Here is a 19,074-nt window from a genome sequence, read left to right as displayed (position 1 = left end):
GTCATTTTACGCCTCCCACTTTGATGTCTCTTTTCTATCTTTATAATTTTGACTACAAATCGTGCTATCACCAGCGCAGTCAGCATCTCCCCAGTTCTCTTTCGCACTGCAACTGGGAAAACATTTTATAACAAGTTCAGTCTAAACTAAACCAAGCCGTAGAAGCCTGTGAAAATGATTACAGTGAGATCAGGGGTACAGCCACATTAATAACAGTAACCCCACAGTTTAACTTTCAACCATGTCTTCCATGTGATCGGCTTTCGGGCCTTGCAGCAGCCAGGAGAATGTTTTCCATTTAGGTATATTTAGTAGAATTCACGATGATGACCTGGACTCCAGTTTTCACCCACCACTGTCTTCTGATGAGGGTATGAATTTGCAAGTTGTTGCTGTTAATGTTTCGTTGGAGTGTGTTGTATTATAATAGATGAAGAGATTAGGAATCAATTGGCTTATTGTGCTAAGTATTACAACTCATGGAACGTCATACATCACAATGTATGCGATGGTTTTCAAAGCTGCAAACAACGAAACGCTCACAGCCCAAGTAGCTCGCCGTGATCGTATAGTGGTTAGTACTCTGCGTTGTGGCCGCAGCAACCTCGGTTCGAATCCGAGTCACGGCATTGCGGTGAAGAGCAATGTCACGGCAATTGGGTGAAGCTTTTATTGCGTTTTGGAGTTTCACATTGAAAACATTGTAAGTAATTATGAAAAAATATAATGCATCGTATTACTCGTATTCATCTTAAAAAACGTGGTATTTACACCGAAAACCTTATTTTTCTTAACAATCACTGCACATTAAAATGTTTTAACATATTTTTACGTGTGGTGGGGAGAGTCATAAAACGTATTTGAGCATCATCTAGTTACAGTGGGGCTTATTTTCGAGTTCCCAATTAATTAACAGCAGAGACATGTTACATTTAGCGTAGATAGTGTGACGTCCCGAGTGTGCACTAGGCATGCGCGAGCCTCGCTTGGGCCCGCGCATGCGCAAGGTAATAAAGGAAGTCTGTGCGGCAGTTGCCGCCGGGTGATGCAACCGGCAACATCGCGTCTGGCTCCTCTGTGCATGCCTGTGTGTGTGTGTGCATGTGTGAGTGGCTGCCCATACCACACTGGGCCACACAACAACTGGCGACGAGGCGGGATGCTGCACGAGCGCTTGTGAAACACACATGGCACGTTGTAGCAGCAACGTCAAGGCAGATGAGTCACGGACCCGGCGGGTGCATTCCGGCGACGTTCTAGAAGCAGGAGCACAGTGGTAGCGGCCTGAGAAGGTGCTTGTGCGCCACTGGCTCCATTTCTACCAATTTTTGGAACTTCTGGCTATCCTCCACACACAGAGGATGGCCCATTGAAGACAGGCACCACATGAAGGGGACCTGAAAGCGGCAAAATGAAACAAGGGGGCCACCCCACGCAGTAAGAGAAGTGAAGGTACGTGCAATACCCTCCAGAGTCAGGTTTGCGGCCTCCAGCCCAGCAGGAGGTGCCTGTGCGACCTGTGAACATGGCAGACAGTGATGGAGAGGCAGAAACTGCAGCGGTGGCGGCGAGAGCACAACAGGGAGCCTTGTTGCCCATGCAAGAATTTGATGTGTCAGGCCCCCCTTCGAAATTGGGCCCAAGATGGCGGCTATGGATCAAAAAACTGGATATGTACTTTACAGCAAAGGGGATTAATGATGACAATGCAAAGAGGGCCACCTTGTTATACTCGGCACGCCTAGAGGTTTTACGCATTTACGAGTCCCTCAACTTGCAGGTAGGCACGTACGCCGAGGTGAAGAAGGCGCTGGAGAACTATTTCATACCGCTCTCGAATGTCGACTACGAGAGGTTCCTCTTCTGCGGGGAAAAGCAGAGAGAGGAGGAGTCGTTCGACCAGTTTTGTGCCCGGCTTCGAATGATGGCCACCTCTTGTCGATGGGACAACGATGAGTGCATGATACGTAATTAGGTTCTACAGGGTTGCAGCTCCAGCAAACTGAGGAGACAAGTGTTAAGAGAACCAGGCTGGTCCCTGCAGCAGATATTGGACAGTGGCAGAACATTTGAGCTGGCCGAGTCCAGAGGTGCGAAAATGGATGCGGCGGTGCGTCCAGGAGCATTGGAGGAAGCATTCGCCATGGGGAAACGGTCGATGTCAAGAGACAAGTGGGGGCAGAGAAAGCAGGAAAGTCGCTCGACTGCGGGGTCTGATGGCATTTGCCAGCAGTGCGGCTATGATCTGCCCCACTCAGAGGAATGTCCTGCCAAGGATAGGTCATGTGGCAGATGCAATGGACCTGGCCATTATGCCCGAATGTGTCGCGCCCCCGCCCCGGTGTCAGTGCAGAGAGGCCCAGCCAGAGCACGTGGCGGTGGCTCAAGGAAAATGCGAAGCATCGCGGCGTTGGAGCAGGAGATACAGAGGCTTCAAATGGCAGAAGAGGAGGAGGAGGAAGAAGAAGAAGTATTCTTCATCTCGAACATTGCTTCAGGTGCCAAGAACAAGAGACAGCCTAAATACGTAGTGGACATCCAGGGGGTGCCGACGCAAGTGCTCATCGACACAGGTGCATTGGTCTGTGTGCTGGCCGCAGACCACTATCGGCGGATTCCGGGACCTCTGGCGCTAAGCACATCAACTGCCAAGATCTTTACGTTTGGAGGGGATACCCCCCTTCCAACTGATGGTGTGTTTATAGCGCCCGTGTCCAAGGAAGGTAAGACCATAAAGGCACGTTTCTTCGTCACGGACGTGAGCCGCCACTCGTTACTCAGCTGCGGAGCGTCCGAGGCCCTGAATTTGGTCCATTTCACGATGGCAGTGTATCAAATGGACATCGAGGTGCTGTTGAACAAATTTACAGGCATTTTTGAGGGGGTCGGAAAGTTAAAAGCACCACCGGTGCGGCTGCACATTGATAATACGATCAGGCCAACTGCCCTGAAGCACAGGCGGATTCCGTTCCACCTGAGAGAAAAGGTGGAAGAGGAGCTTCGCTCGCTGGTCAACAATGACATAATTGAAAGGGTGAAAGGGCCGACACCCTGGGTATCCCCCATAGTAGTGGCGCCAAAGCCGAAGCAGCCAGGGGCTGTGAGAATTTGTGTGGACATGCGTCTCCCCAATGCCGCAATAAAGAGGGAGCGGCACCTCACGCCAACGCTGGACGATATTATAGGCGAACTACAGGGAGCGAAAGTATTTTCGAAATTAGACCTACGAGCGGGCTATCACCAGCTTGAGCTCCACCAAGACTCTAGGTTCATCACCGTCTTCACGACGCACGAGGGGCTTTACCAATTTAAACGTCTGAGTTTTGGCATCTCCTCAGCGGCAGAGGTTTTTCAGAACACTATAAGAGGGGCACTCGCAGGCCTAAAAGGGGTGTTGAACATAAGTGACGACATCTTGGTGTTTGCGGACACAGAAGCCGAGCACATGAGAAGGCTCGAGAGCACACTCAAGAGTTTGCACAACCTAGGCCTCACCTTGCACCGCCAGAAATGTGAGTTCCCCAAAGATCGGATTGGGTTTTTTGGGTTCATATTTCACGCAGCGGGAGTGTCACCGGACCCGGAGAAGATCAGGGACATTCGAGAGGCAGCGGTGCCAACTTCCCCCACGGAGGTAAGAAGCTTCCTGGGGATGGTGAACTATTGCAGACGTTTTATCAAGGGCCTCGCCTCCTTATCATAACCCCTCAGAGCATTGACCAGAAGCGATCCAGTGTGGAAGTGGGAAGGCAAGGAGCAGGAGGCGTTTCAGGCCCTCAAAAATGCCCTGTCGGATGGGGACACTATGGCCTACTTTAACCCCGCCGTAGAGTCAGAGATTGTCGTTGATGCCAGTCCGGTGGGAGTGGGGGCAGTGCTTTTGCAGCCGAATGGAAGAGGAGACATGAGACCAGTTGCGTACGCCAGCAAGGCCCTCTCTGACACTGAAATGCGATACTCGCAAATTGAGAGGGAGGCGCTCGCCATTTTGTGGGGCTGCCACCATTTCCGCCTATATATTTTGGGAAAGCCTGTGATAGTGGTAACAGACCACAAGCCCCTTCTACCAATACTGGCGGGTCTATCTTCGAAGCCGCCACCAAGAATAGAGAGGTGGATGCTGGCCCTGATGGAGTATGGGGTGCGACTAATATATAGGCCAGGCACCAACAATCCGGCGGACTACCTATCACGTCACCCCAATGCTGGAGGTACCAACAGAGGCGGAGAGGTGTCAGACTGCCAGGGACTACTCTGTCATGTGGGGGATGGGGCGCTCCCTGTAGCGTTGTCGAGATCAACCATTGCCTCAGAGTCATCCAAGGATGAAGTTTTTGACATCACTAAGGAGGACATTAGAAGTGGAGAATGGAGGGAGATGCTGCGCAACAACTCCCGGCGCCAGCAGGAGGCCCAAAGAGATCTTCAGGCACTCTGGCGGGTAAAGGAGGAGCTCTCAATCTCAGATGATGGTCTGCTACTGAGAGGGAGGCAAATTGTAATCCCGCAGACACTAAGGAGGCGGGTGCTTGAACTGGCCCACATCGGACATCAAGGGGTGGTCAAAGCGAAAGCGAGGCTACGACCAAAGGTGTGGTTTCCGGATCTAGAAGAAAAGTTCGAGGGCTTCGTGAAGAGGTGTTTGGCTTGCCAGGCGGCGACCACAGGAGAAAGGGCTCCCCCTATAAGCTCGATGGAGCGGAGTGAGAAGCCGTGGGGGACAATCCATGAAGACTTTGGTTCGACGGGTCGGGGCATGTATTTCCTGCTAGCCATTGACCAATGGTCGAGATACCCGGAGGTGGAGGTGGTAGAATCGACGGCAACAGAGTTCACCACAAGGGCATTCGACAGAATGTTTGCAGCACACGGCTTTCCAGAGATGCTCTGCTCCGACAACGGGCCCCCGTTTACCAGAAACCAATTTGCGCAATACCTCCCTGATAGGGGAATACAGCACCGCAGAGTGTCGCCCCTGTGGCCTCGCGCTAACGGAGAAGCAGAAAGAATGATGCGCACGCTGAATAAAGTGCTGAGGATCTCGGCCAACGGAGGTGACGACCTGCAGAAGAAGCTAGTGGAGTTCTTGCGGGAATATCGGACCACACCTCATCAGTCCACAGGTGTCGCCCTGGCGGAGGCACTGTTTGGGCGCTGCCCCTGAGGAATGATACTTGAAATGGAGGGAAGGAGTCCGGGCATCATAGACAATGAAAAAGTATGACAAGAGCGGGCCATACACAACCGGAAGGAAAGTGACAGACGAGGCCTGCAGGGCAAGGAGATCCGTGTCGGAGATTCAGTGCTAGTCAAGAACCGTCACCCCGAAGGAAAGCTAGCTCTACCGTTTGAACCACACCCTTGGAAGGTCACCCATGTAAAGGGGACCATGGTGACGGCCGCCTGTGAGCGTGGTACGGTCACACGTAACGTGTCTTTCTTCAAGAAGGTGGACACATCAACCGGAATGTCCAGTGCACAAGCCGTGCCCGCCCAGGAAGAGGGCCCTGAAGAGCTGGGTGAGGAACCCATGAACATCGGAGCCCCAGCGACGGAAGCGAGCACGGAGGCCCCACCAGTCACGTCGAGGTATCCCTCAAGAGTGTCCAAGAGACCGCCTGTCCGTCTCAAGGACTATGTTTTGGACTCAGGGGACTGAGCTCAGGATACCGGTGGCTGTCAGTAAGTGATGGGAAGAGACCTGCTGTCAGGTCGCTCCAGTTAATGTTTTACTAAGTTAACTTCATGTTGTTGTTTGTTGTTAAAGATAAAAAGGGATGTGACGTCCCAAGTGTGCACTGGGCATGCGCGAGCCTCGCTTGGGCCCGCGCATGCGCAAGGTAATAAAGGAAGTCCGTGCGGCAGTTGCGCCGGGTGATGCAACCGGCAACATCGCGTCTGGCTCCTCTGTGCATGCCTGTGTGTGTGTGCATGTGTGAGTGGCTGCCCATACCACTCTGGGCCACACAACAGATAGGTCCCCCCAAATATTTGTCATTTGCAAATGGTGAGGGCAGAAGGCGGCGTGCATGCTAGTACCTTTCTCCTCTGCTTTTGCATTCTTCCGTAAACGCACAAAAGAGATCAGTGTCTTTGGAAACAAGATGGTAAGTAGTTTCCTTTCAATTTTATTTCTTGCAGGGAGACAGTTACATATTGGCTTCATGCCAGAGCATGTGAAACACAGGTGACACACAAGGAGATTAGTTGCGAATTTATAGGTGATTTTCATGTGGATAACCTTGAGTTTTCCTTATTTTTTCTCCAAAGTTGATTCTTGGGATGAGTTACACAAAGGTATCAGAGCATCATTATGTTCAGTTGTTTTTTGGATCATGAGGTGTTTTATAATGAACTAACAATCATATTTTGTGTTTTTCCCTTTTTATATTTAATTTTGGTTTACTGAACGAAGGGTCTAGCCTTGAAGACAGACTAATTCGCAAATGCATTGGCCAAAATAGACTTGCTCATACAATAAAACTGTTTACATTGTTAAAGTATATAATTTTGACACTAAGGATTGGATATTGAGTTATCATAATGCACGCTGCCTCCAACAATGCAGCTGGGGTGGGTGAAAGCAGGGGCCGCCTGGTCCTGTGCCAGGAGGGACAAGGAATGCCAGAGCTCCCGCTCAGGACGGCACGCTGGGTCCCCGCCCTCGTCCCCAGTTGTTATAGGCCTGGGGTGGGTCACTCCGGCCTCCCAAGAAATGACTCTAGATATCTTTGGTATTGACTTGTCATAATATGTGGTAACATATGCAGCTCTAATTGAGAAGAGCACGAGCACATGGTTTTCCAAGGTTTGCATCCTGATCTAGCCCATGCCTGAAATTCCTGTTTAGCTTTGGTAGATGTTCATCCATCATCTCGATGCCCAGCTCCTGTGTGTCCTAGCATTATTGGCAAGTAAATTAATCTTTTAACAGCCTCTAGACCCACCCCTTTAGTCGGGTGCCAACCAAGCCCAATGATACAGTAAAGTGAAATTGGAGTGTGTTTGTGACTATGCCGAGAGAAGACACTAGCCACAGTGTGTGTCTGTTTGTGTATGTATGTATGCGTCCGTGCATGTGGGTGCCTGCTTCCATAACCTGGTCATTTGTCCATTACTATGCCAACATACATCACCCTTGCTCATTCCTCTTGGCCCCTTTCTTTTCCCACAAGTAAGGTGCAGAATGAGACATGTCTTCTTTTGGCATAAAAAGGCAGCAGATTTATTTTCACACGTAATAAAAAAACCAGTAAACAATTGTGAAAATAGTTCCGAAGGTACGGCGACTGCTCCGTGTCCAACACCAGCTTCCTCCTTTTCCCAACAAAGTCCACAGTTGGCACAACTCCCCCAACCCTTTGTGTCTGAGCCCCCCTTGCCCCTACAGGAGTTCCTGGGCTGAGAGAGCAAAGTTTCGTCAGGGGAAGCTGAGCCCTCATTGCTACCACCAGAAGCCCCTGCCGCTTAGGCTCCCAAGAGGCGCTGGTCCGAGAAGAGCGAAGACCCTTCCGGCTTTGCAATGGCTCATTCAGAGTCTGTCTCTTGTCACTGGTCATCAAAACACCAGCTCGCCGTCCTGCGACGCCAATGGCCAGGCCTCGCCGTAGCTGTCCCTTATGCAGGATGGGTGGGTGGAAAACGAAAATCCTTCTCTGCAGTGGCGGGCATCCTTCTGCTGCGGAGTGTACGTTCCTTGCAGCAGGAGCCCACATCTTATATGGGGCTTGGCCCGCCCCTTTCTTTTGTTGCCCTTCCAAACACTTTGGCACACTTGGACTTATCCCTCCCCCTTACACAGGGAGGAGGGAGGAGGAGGACCCTGCCCTGGTTATCAGGGTGCCTCCTCCAACTTTTTTGTTCTTTCTGTCGTCACCTTCATAACCTGGGCATTTGTCCATTACTATGCCAACATACATCACTCTTGCTCATTCCTCTTGGCCCCTTTCTTTTCCCACAAGTAAGGTGCAGAATGTGACATGTCTTCTTTTGGCATAAAAAGGCAGCAGATTAATTTTCACACATAATAAAAAACACAGCAAACAAATGTGAAAATAGTTCCGAAGGTGCAGTGACTGCTCCGTGTCTTAACCTGCTCCCCCTTTACCCAGCAAAGTCCACAGTAGGCACAACTCCTCCAACCCTTCGTGTCTGAGCTCAGCCGGCCCCTGCAGGTGTTCCTGGGCTGAGAGAGTGCCGTTTCTTTGGGGGAAGCTGAGCCCTCATTGCTACAATCAGACGCTCCTGTCGCTTAGGCTCCCAAGAGGCGCTGGTCCGAGAAGAGCGAAGACCCTTCCGGCTTTGCAATGGCTCATTCGGAGACTGTCTCATGTCACTGGTTGCCAAAACACTGCCACGCCGAAGGTGGGTTACCGCCCACCGCTGCTCCCCCGTTTCCTTTCTCATAGTTCAAGGAGCTTTGTGCACACATTCCAATAAAACAGATCCATCCCAGCTGTCGACAAGTGCACTCCATCCTTCAAGTAATACTCGGGAGATTTCAGATTGATCAGGCTGTGCCTGACCTGGGGAAAACCTCTGCCCCTGCAGAATTTTGCCATTGCGCAATTCAATTTCCTTCTCGATTTATCCACAGCTGAGTGACTCTCAGCGCCCCTCCAATCCTGCCTTGGAATGATTTCTGACCACACAATCTCGGTCTCCCCCAGCTGTGCTGACAACTCCTGTAAGGAAAACATCACCTCCCTCATGAGGCTCCCCCTCCCCAAGCTTGTCAAATCGTTGCCCCCAGGTGAATGATCAAGACATCCGGCTTCTGCTGCTTACCCAGCAATTCGCGAATGTGCCGCTGCAGCTGGGCCCATCTCATCCCGGGCACCCCGTGCCACCATATCCGATACTCGTCAGCTGTCAGCTCCTCCTGCTCGGCCGTCCAGCTCGCCCTGGCCCTTAACATAAAGGAATGCCCTACAACCCAGACGGACTGCCTCCTCCTCTCTGCTGCCGCTACTAGGACGGAGATGAGAATGAAGTGGTTAATGTTAAATTTTTTCAGGCCTGATGTATCTCTTGAAACACTCCGATTTCCATCCCCCTATTTGCTTGATCGCTTCTGACCCCAGGCCCATCTCCGCAGCTGATGTCGCTGCCCCTATCTTAAAGGAATGTGTCCCGAACACCCCTTCCGTCACCCCAATCTTCTCTAATGCCATATCCATGACCCTCCTGAACTGAAAACGGCTCAAGGCTGACCCATCACTGTGCAAGAGAAGGGGGGATCCCTCACCCATAGGCAGCTTCTGCTGGACATACGCAGCAACGCATCCCGTTCCCTTGCATGCCGAGGAGTGTAACTGTCCTCCCCCTCCCCTTCTGATCAGTCTTGGATTTTCTCAGAAATATGCTTAACCAAACTTCTGTTAAGTGAAAGTCTACCCTCCTCAAAAACCCAGAGCCCCTGCCATCCCTATTCTCCGGTACCAGTTCAATCATTCTGAGTGCCCCAAAGTAAGCTAACGTGAAGGCCGCCGTGAACAACACCCTCTCCGACTCATTGTGACAAACGTCCCCCAGGCATCCAACCAGACTGCAATTTTTCCACATCAATAAGCCGCCTTGCATCTGGCTTCCTCTCAGCCTGTTTGGCCCAACCTCTCATTGCCATCACAATGTAATGCTCCTTCGTGGGATCTGTTTTGCCCCCCAATTTGTAATAGTGTGCTATTGCCACCAGGTGATAGGCCATCCAAGATCTAGTTCTCCCAGACTGCCAACACCATCCCACGAAGTCCCGTACTGGCAAATCTCCCTGCCTTTCTGTCAACACCTCGTTCTGGAAGGCCAAGAACCGCTCCCAGCACACTTTGTATCTTCTTGCTGTGCCAGGTGCTAGAGCTGCATGGATTACGGAACTCAGATCCCCCCAATCATGCCCCACCACTGTGCCTTAAAGGGGGTCATCGTCCGGGAATCCCCTGGAATTTCTCCCACTGTAAACGAGAGAGAGAGTCAGCTGCCACGGTTTTCACCCCTGGAATATGTCACGCTTTCACCTCGGTGTTCAATGTCAGCAGGCTTTTTGTGAGTTCTCTAATCTGTTTCAGAACCCTGGAGTTGCTGGACATCCCCTGATTGATGATCTGAACCACTGCCAAGTTGTCTGACCAGAGCAACACCTTTTTGTTCCTTAACTGCCCGCCCGACATCTTAAATGCAACCACAATGGGGAGCACCTCTAGCATAGTGATGTCCCTAGTAATCCCCTCACAATGCCATGCTGCAGGGCAAGCCTGGCCACACCACACACCCCCAAAATGGCCCTGAATCTATGTGAGCATGAGGAATCAGTGAACAGTTTGAGCCCTTTGCCACTGGCCAACTCCTCTCTCCATAGCAACACCCCATTAAAGTCATCCAAGAAACCATCCACATTCTGAGATCCTCTTTAACCTCCGACCCTAGTCAGACATGCTGTGATGCATGCTGTAAACCCACCGTTTTAAGCTCAATGCTCCTAGCGAACACCTTACCAGCTGGGTTGATCTTACCCGCAAAATTGAGATTACCCGCCAATGATTGAAGCTCCCTCAGGGTGGCCTTGTCCCTACCCCTCAAAATCTCGATTGTTTCCTTTAATTTCAGCACTTTCTCACTATGCAGCCTGCACTCCCCTGAGACAGAATCAATCTCGATCCCCAGAAATGTCAGTATCGTGACCGGGCCCACTGTCTTCCGCCTGGCTAGCAGGACCCCCATTTCTCCATCAATCCCTGAAATGAGCTCATGAGCGAACGGCTGTTCCCTCTTTCCCATTAAACAAGAAATCATCAAGGTAATGGAGGACCCCCTCCCCCCGGATCCCTCTTGGGATTGGCAAACATTTGTTGAAGAAGTAATCATCTTGTACCTTGAAGCCCAGCAAATGTTAACTCTCCTCGTGGATTGGCAATAACCTGAAGGCGAACTCTATGTCTCTATGTCAGCCTTCCCCATAAGAGCGCCTCTCTCTGTGGACTTCACCATCTCTACTGCATCCTCAAATGAAGCATAGTGAACACTGCACAGCTCTTCAGATATGCCATCGTTCACAGATTCCCCCTCAGGGAAGGAAAGGTGCTGGATTACCCGATACTGCCTCACCTCCTTCTTTGGAACCAGCCCCAAGGGTGGTACCACAGAATTCTCCAGGGGAGGAGAGGTGAAAGGACCCGCAACCCTCCCTAGTTTAATTTCCTTTCCCACTTTTTGTGCCAACACCTCCGGCATCCCCAATGCCGACTTCAAATTTTTAGCCTCCCTGCCAACCTTAGCCCCAGTGAAAGGGATCCTGAACCCCCACCTAAAACCTTCCCAGAGAATTTTTGCATCAGACTGTTGTGGTACACATTTAGAAAAGGAATCAGTGCCTGCAATTGAACTGGTGTGGGTAAATGTCTTTTAATCACGCTTTGCTTTATCCTTAGGCTTGGCACTGCTTCGCTGTTTCCCTTCACCTGACGAGGAGCTGCGTTCCCCTGCGCTTTTGCCCTTTGAGTGCTTGAATCTACAAGCTTTGCCGAAGGGACAGTTCCCTTCTGCAAATTTCCAGCAGTCTGCCTGCTCCCCATGCTAGCTGGAACAGCAGTTCCAGGAGGAGTGCCCTCGAAAGGACCGCCTACCCAGCTGTGAGTAAGACCATGTGCCCTTCCAGTACTGGTGCTTTTCCCCTTGAACCAGATGAACCCTTATTTACAATACATCAAACTATGAAAGAGGTATATCGATGATATCCTCATGGTGTGGTCCGGAGATGATGTTACCTATGACTTGGTTATTGCATGGCTGAATGTACAAAATCCATTCCTTAAATTTACTAATACTAGAAGCTACGATAAAATCAACTTTCTAGATTTGACCATCTATATAAACAAAACTGAAGCAATATTGGAAGTTAAACCTTACCATAAGGAAACTGACAAAAACTCCTTACTGTTATTTTCTAGCTTCCACCCCAAACATACCAGACATAATCTACCGTTTGGACAATTCCTGAGATTGAAGAGGAATTGCAGTAATAAGGAATATTTTGTACATGAAGCTCACCAACTGCAAGACAATCTAATTAAAATAGGCTATCCTAAGAAAGTTTTGAAGTCCTCCAGAGAAAGGGCTACCAATAACAACAGAGAGTCGCTGTTGGAGTACAGACAAAAAAATGTCTTAGACGACAGCCTTGTCTTTGTGAGTACATTTAACCCATTGACTAATGAAATCTCCAAAATAATCAAAAATAACTGGCACATCCTAGAAGAAGGTGATTATCCACTTCCGCAACCCAAGTGTGCCCTGAAGAGGAGTAAGTAGATTTAGGCTTACCGAAATTGTGGGAAGAGAGATCCTTTAGCAACTGTAATACCAGTATGGTTGTATAGGCAATTTGGTGCCCCTGCGACAGATTGTAGTTCGGCAAAATGGAAAGAAAAATAAAGGTTAGAATCGGCGAACATAAAAGCTGTATTAGAACCAACACACTAAATGCATCCCTAGTAGGCCACTTTAATAGTGTTGGCCACAAACCAGAAGATTTGAGATGGACTGTCATAATGAGAATTGGAGACTCAGACAATGTAAACAACTGTTAGCATAAACTCAGTGTACAAGAACAAAAAATGATTTTCCTCACGAAAAGTCATGTGTCGGGTCTAAATGTAAATATTGATTGGAGTGTGTTCTTGACTCATTCATGAGTAGTATTACTCTACTCTAGTCCTCAGGCCACTCATGTATTATATAGAACACGATGTGTTGTACTCTGGCATTTGGTTGTTTTCTATTTACCTGGCCGACCCATTGTAAGCACTATAGTCATCCGTTACATCTATATCCAATATTATTTTTAAGATTGGAACTAGTATATTTGTGATCTTTTACCTAGATACGAACTTACTCATAGGGTCCCTATTTGTAATATATATATGATTATGTACTTCATGTTGATTCGACTGATCGTCACATTCCCGCTGCAACTCAGGTTTCATTCCTTCTCACCTCTACCGCCAGTTCCCACACCGCTCCATCATGGTAGACGCACATCCACTGAGGACGCGTTACTCCTTTAGTCTATATTTACATACATGACATCTGACACGTGACCGCTGACGGTGCGTTCACACAATCGTACCGTGACCCTCTCGTTCCATTTATGGTGCTCCTCCCTCAAGCGCCGAACAGGTCATTCCGAGCGGTCCTGCATGATTCTCCAGTACTCGGCGCGTCTTTCCAGAGCTTGTAGATTCAGTATTTATTTTTATACCTTACTTCCATTACCCTAGTGATTCTGCAATCCCATCTGCGGTGATGTTCTTACCAAAGCCTACTGAGTATGCAATCCGATATGACGCCTCTGTGTTGCTGTGTCAGTGATTATTTATAGACACACATATTTCCTTGTCATGTCACTTGCCTCCGCACCACCTTAACCAAACACAGTGCTTTCTGGTCACTGCCAGCTCCATTTTACCTTGTCTTCACTTACGTCCTGCAAACTTCGACCAAGAGCTAGCTCTACTGCACTTACGTATGTTAGACTGCGACATTAGTCACTGATACTGTATCTACCCTCTATCTTTTATTGCATGATACAGTCACTCGTGGCGCTTTTACCACTCGCGCTAGCTATTTTACATCACCAAGACGCTCCTAAAATTGATCAAGCAGCGCTTTGGGACACAGTGAGGTGTTCTCTCATCTTTACTCACCCACGTGTTCTGCTCCTTGTTCTATTTGTTTATATTTATACTTATACATATATATATATATATATATATATACCTCTACCTCCTACAGGTGTCTCCAACATCAACACTCTGCATTAAGGTGCATGTACAGACAACGTTGTACAGCTACACAGTGAGTTACATTGATTTATCTACATTGAGTGGTTGTGTCATACCATCTGTTTGATAGGCACGCTTACCGCCTGCCAACTTTCCGCATCTATAGATGACAGACTATCAATATGCCCCCGTCTTTATATCCACAGGGTTTATGGTGACTGCCTTGTAGCATTTCCGCCCAGCCACCTCCGGACGCTGTTACTATTCAGTAATACGGTAAGCGCCCACACTATACCAAAACGTATTTTTACTGTGGTAAACTAGATAGGTGACGCTCATTAATTAGGTGCCTTTCTTGTGTTTTTTCGTACAGGTCTGGTCTAGACGTCCTTACTCTACTAAACAGAGAAGTGAATTGTGAACAAAATTATTCTACAATTGTTTTACTGGGGAAATATACCTTCCTTGTCTACCCGCCCTTTAAACATCTGACATTCAGCTATTGACTACTGAACTACCTTGGAACCACATACTAAGTAACAACCCCTTTTGGGTTTAGACATTTTGGAAACACTTTACCCCTGAAGAAGTTCCCATAACATAATTATCTTTCAGAGGAACGAAACATGTAGGGTTTTTGTCAACATTAATACCAAATGTTGTGAACGAGATAAATACTCTCATAGGTTGCTTATTAGATCAGTACAAGACATAAGTACCAACCATAGAGTAACCAGAATTGTTTAGTACTCTACATTTTTGGTTTTCCGCTTGTTTTCTTGAATTGTGGTTTTCAATTATGGTTATTAGACCATAGTTTTAAATTGACAACATTGCTGTATCCAAGTATTTTGCACCTTGAGTGTGTTGTTAAATAGGTACGGTCCTGTGTATCTTTGCACTGTAAATTACATGCACCTTACATCTCATACAGGTAGACCCTTTGGAGGCTTTCTACCAGTATAAGGTTGCACTTGCACATTGTCACTTTATGAGATTTCTAATGTTTCTTATGATGTTTTATTATAACTGTTTTTTATGAATGTGTATTAAATTTGCTATAGTTTTTGATTAATGATAGTGTGACTTGGTTGAATTCTCCATACACACAAATACCTGATGTTAAGAGTGTAGACACGTGACCCATCCCCTAGAAGTCTAGTGATCTGCTCTACTATACTCTACCTGACTGCAAGAGGCAGGGAGTTTGTTTTTCTTGTGATAGATATTCCAATATCTGGTTTACTCCCCCCCCCTTGAGACTTATTGTCCCTCCAGTGTTGTATAAGCTTTTCCCCTTGAACCTTTTCCCCCAACCCTCTGGGGGGTACCATCTTGTCTATGTAACCGTCAATATCAACCTCATCCCAAGACATTGCGGGCCAGACCTGCATCTTAAGCCTGAAGCCCCTGTCATAATTTAGCCAGGCGTCGCTGCCATATTTCAAATTCAGGTTCTGAATGTACTGCTCATATGAAATCATTGGCGCTGCATCCTGCGGGAATCGCTCAATCATGATGGATGTATACATCATAAAGGCTCTCAGCCAATTGTGCATAGTGCCCCCAACCTTTGGTCTCTCCCTATCCTTCTTATCACTCTCTATTTCAGTTAACTCACTTAACCCTTCACCCTCAGGTTCCATTCCAACCAAATCCAGGATTTCCAGAAATTCTTTTTGCCACACCCTCTCCTTTAGGGCCTTGGTATGTGCCATACTAAGGAGTTCCCTGCAACCCTTGCAGGGGCAAAGCCCGGCATCGGCCTTCCGTACTGTGTGACATTACCTAATACTCCACACTGCACTTGGTTAACTGCTGGCCGCCCTTCATACCTCGACGAGGCCCAGTGCCTAACTGGGCATAGCTGACTGTTCTCAGCTCTGATTGGCCATTGAGCCCTCTTCTATAGTATATCGCCAGCCGGTAGGCGAAGCTGGCCCACTCCCATCAAAGCCCAGGACAATAAGGCCAATTCCTGTCTTCGCCTGTCCTGAGCCTTCCTCACCGTTTGCACAGACCCCCTGCCGGATTCCTGGCCCATTACAACAGTGAACTCAGCCTCCCTCAGGGGGCCCGTGAGTAAACGAACTACAAATGACTTTTGATAAGACTATGTCGCCGTAAATTTCATATTTCCATTATTGTGCACCCGCGCCTCACTGCACGTTGTATCTGTGCTTGATGATCCACCCTACTGTAATTGCCCGCTCCCCCTCGCTCCAATCTATGCGCATCTACCAACACCCAATTGCTCTGCACGTCTGCACCCTGATACTGCTCACCGCCTGAACGCCAAACTCTGGCCAGCCTCCCGCATCAGCTCTGCCGCCGTCCCGATGATAGCGATGACTGATAGCTCGTAATTACTTATGCGCAACAATTATATGTATCTCGCCAGACCCTGTCCTCACTACTGTCTCCATTACATATGCACTCTCACTGCTCTTGCTGGCTGGCTGCGCACATAACTGTTGATTACATTGGCGACATAGAAGCATGTGACTTTGTTTGTTCTTGCGACTCCCCTGCTTGCCCAGCACTCACGGCACCCATGCTCCACTTCATCTACTCGACTACATTCTGTAGATTAATCCACTAAGCGCAAGTAACTGCCTGAACCGTCTCCATGTGCTATGCTTAATTACTGCAATACTTGGCCATCATTGCCTATATGTTCGCTGCCTGTATGCTTAGCCGCACTCTCACTCTCTGCCAACTTACATCTGACATAACTCATGTGGCGTTCTATGTATTGGTAGCCAAATGTTGTCACCTGATGTTACATATTACATACGGTCACGTTCGTGTCACCTATTGTATTTAAATGATTTAAGGTTAGCCATCACACCTGCCAGTCTGCCTAACCTGAACTATGTGCTCTCAATTGAACGTGTGTACTGCCTGTGCCACTAGCCTTATGCCATCACCTGATGTTATCACCTAATGCCTTAACCTGTACTACGTGCTCTTAATTGAACTCCTGTACTGCCTGTGCCACTAGCCTTATGCCATCACCTGATGTTATCACCTGATGCCTTAACCTGTACTACGTGCTCTTAATTGAACTCATGTGCTGCCTGTGCCACTAGCCTTATGCCAGCACCTGATGCTATCCATTGCATTCAGACATAGTACTCACTACACACTCTGAGTCCTCCATCCCTGCCCACTGGCTTAGCTTACTTCCACTATGTATTGGTGCCTAACTACACTCCTCCACCTAATGTACATTTACACTAGACGTTGGACAGGCCAGCCCTACCTACATACTAACCAACACACACACACTAGCACACCTAAGCTAGCTATAACCCACACCTTGTGGACTACTACTATGGACACTGCCAACACTTATTTGGACGATCCAGCACTCTGGATACGCCACTTTGCTACCAGACCAACTCCCAATGAACCTTGCACTATTACTAATAGAAACCTCAGACTCAATTCTAGAACCACCCCACCAAAACAACGTCCATACCTGAAGCTTTATAATAGCTCATCCCTATCCTGTAACAACATCACTAACAACAATGCCCCAAGCATACCATGCTCTTACCACCCAAGCATCTCAATTAGAAACTCCAGACTTGGAGCACGATTGCAATTCAAAAACCCCCAACCACATGCCCACATGATCAACAAACTTCGGCGCAGGAACAATACTCTAGCTAATCTGGCCACTGATTTAGACAGCAAGCTAGCCCCCATCACCATACATGGCCAATCTCTACCATTGCAAATAACTCCTGCAAAAGACACATTCATCAAAGCAGCCTTGGTGAATGCTAGGTCCCTATCCGCACACGCACTGGACATCGCTGACTCCATAACTCATGAAAAGCTTGATCTCCTCGCAGTTACGGAAACCTGGCTTAATGCAGCCTCTGGACCATCTCTGGCCCTTGATATACCAAATGACTATGCTATCATAAAATGCGATAGAAACACCAACCAAGTGAAGGGAGGCGGACTTGCCCTCATCTTCAGAAACACCTACGACATTAGAGTCATTCAGGACGCTCAAATTCTCTCTGCCAAATCCCTGTCCATCAAACTGCCACTATCACCTAACCACACAGCAACAGTGCACCTTATCTACCGACCACCAGGACCCATTTCCACATTCATAGAGGATATTGTATCCCTTGTATCCACCGACACTAAACCTAATTCACAAACTATCCTACTAGGGGACTTCAACCTTGGTTTTAATGACCCCACAAATAATAATGCCTGTGATCTAGCTAACGCCCTATCAGACTTGGGTCATACCCATATTATTCATGAGCCCACACATATCAAAGGAAGAACATTGGACTGGCTCACCAACCTTAACTGCTTGATCGATCTTCTATCCAATGATCCATGTATTTGGTCGGATCATCATAAAATGACCTTCTCCATCAAAGCCAACACACAACACCCTGCTCCTATCATCGCTCCAGCCACCCGCACTAGAAATAAGAAAGACATTACACCAGATAAACTCCTACCGCTATTACTTCCCCTTCTTGACAACATGGCCACCTCCGACCCCACAGTCTTAGTAGACATTTACAATCAGGCATTACTGAAAGCCTTGAATACCATTGCCCCGCTAACATTGCAGAAACCTAAACCACAACGTCACCTGAATACATGGTTCACGTCGCATCTTAGAGAGCTACGTAAAACTAAGAGAATGGCAGAAGCACATTGGAAAAAGTGCCCTTCAGTAAATAATAAAAATGAACTCATTATAGCAACTTCTAGTTATAAACAAGCTATTATACTTGCCAAAAAAGACACCTATAACAAAAGGATTGAACAAGCGGAATCTAACAAAAGAACGTTTTAAGATTCTAAAAGAATTAGAATCCCCGATTGCCCCTATTGATAAATGTGTCACAGATCAGATGCACTATGGTGCAGCAACATCCAGAAGGCACTTCTAGATAAAATAGCCCATTTACAATCTAAAATCGATGCGGAAAAAGACCTGTTACTCGCTGACCCTGATCACAAACAACTTCCTAACAAGTCACCTACCTTTGAGCCAACCTGTAAACCATTTAGTTTCTCACCCCTCTGAATTTGGGAAGTAGAAAACATCATTAGGAAACTTAAACCATCGAATTGCCAAGACGACGCTTGTCCTGCTCCGATTATCAAAGCAGCAGCTCATGAACTGGCACCATTCATTACTAACCTTATCAACGCTTCCTTCAAAAGGAGTAGTGCCTGATAACTTAAAAGACGCCTGGGCCATCCCACTAATCAAAAAACCCACTCTTGACCCAGCCAACCCGTCTAA

At 48.1% G+C, this 19,074-nt stretch overlaps 1 non-coding gene across 1 annotated transcript; it reads left to right on the top strand.

The window, feature by feature from the left end:
• Positions 1-557: 557 nt before the first annotated feature.
• On the top strand, positions 558-629 carry TRNAH-GUG (transfer RNA histidin (anticodon GUG)). The gene has a single exon. It is a non-coding gene; the product is annotated as a tRNA-His (tRNA).
• The last annotated feature ends 18,445 nt before the right edge of the window (positions 630-19,074 follow it).

Source organism: Ambystoma mexicanum (assembly GCF_040938575.1).
Source record: "Ambystoma mexicanum isolate Mex_15411 chromosome 12 unlocalized genomic scaffold, UKY_AmexF1_1 Mex_chr12_unloc.2, whole genome shotgun sequence".
NCBI classification, from domain to species: Eukaryota; Metazoa; Chordata; class Amphibia; order Caudata; family Ambystomatidae; genus Ambystoma; species Ambystoma mexicanum.
This window is presented reverse-complemented; position numbering and strand designations above follow the sequence as displayed.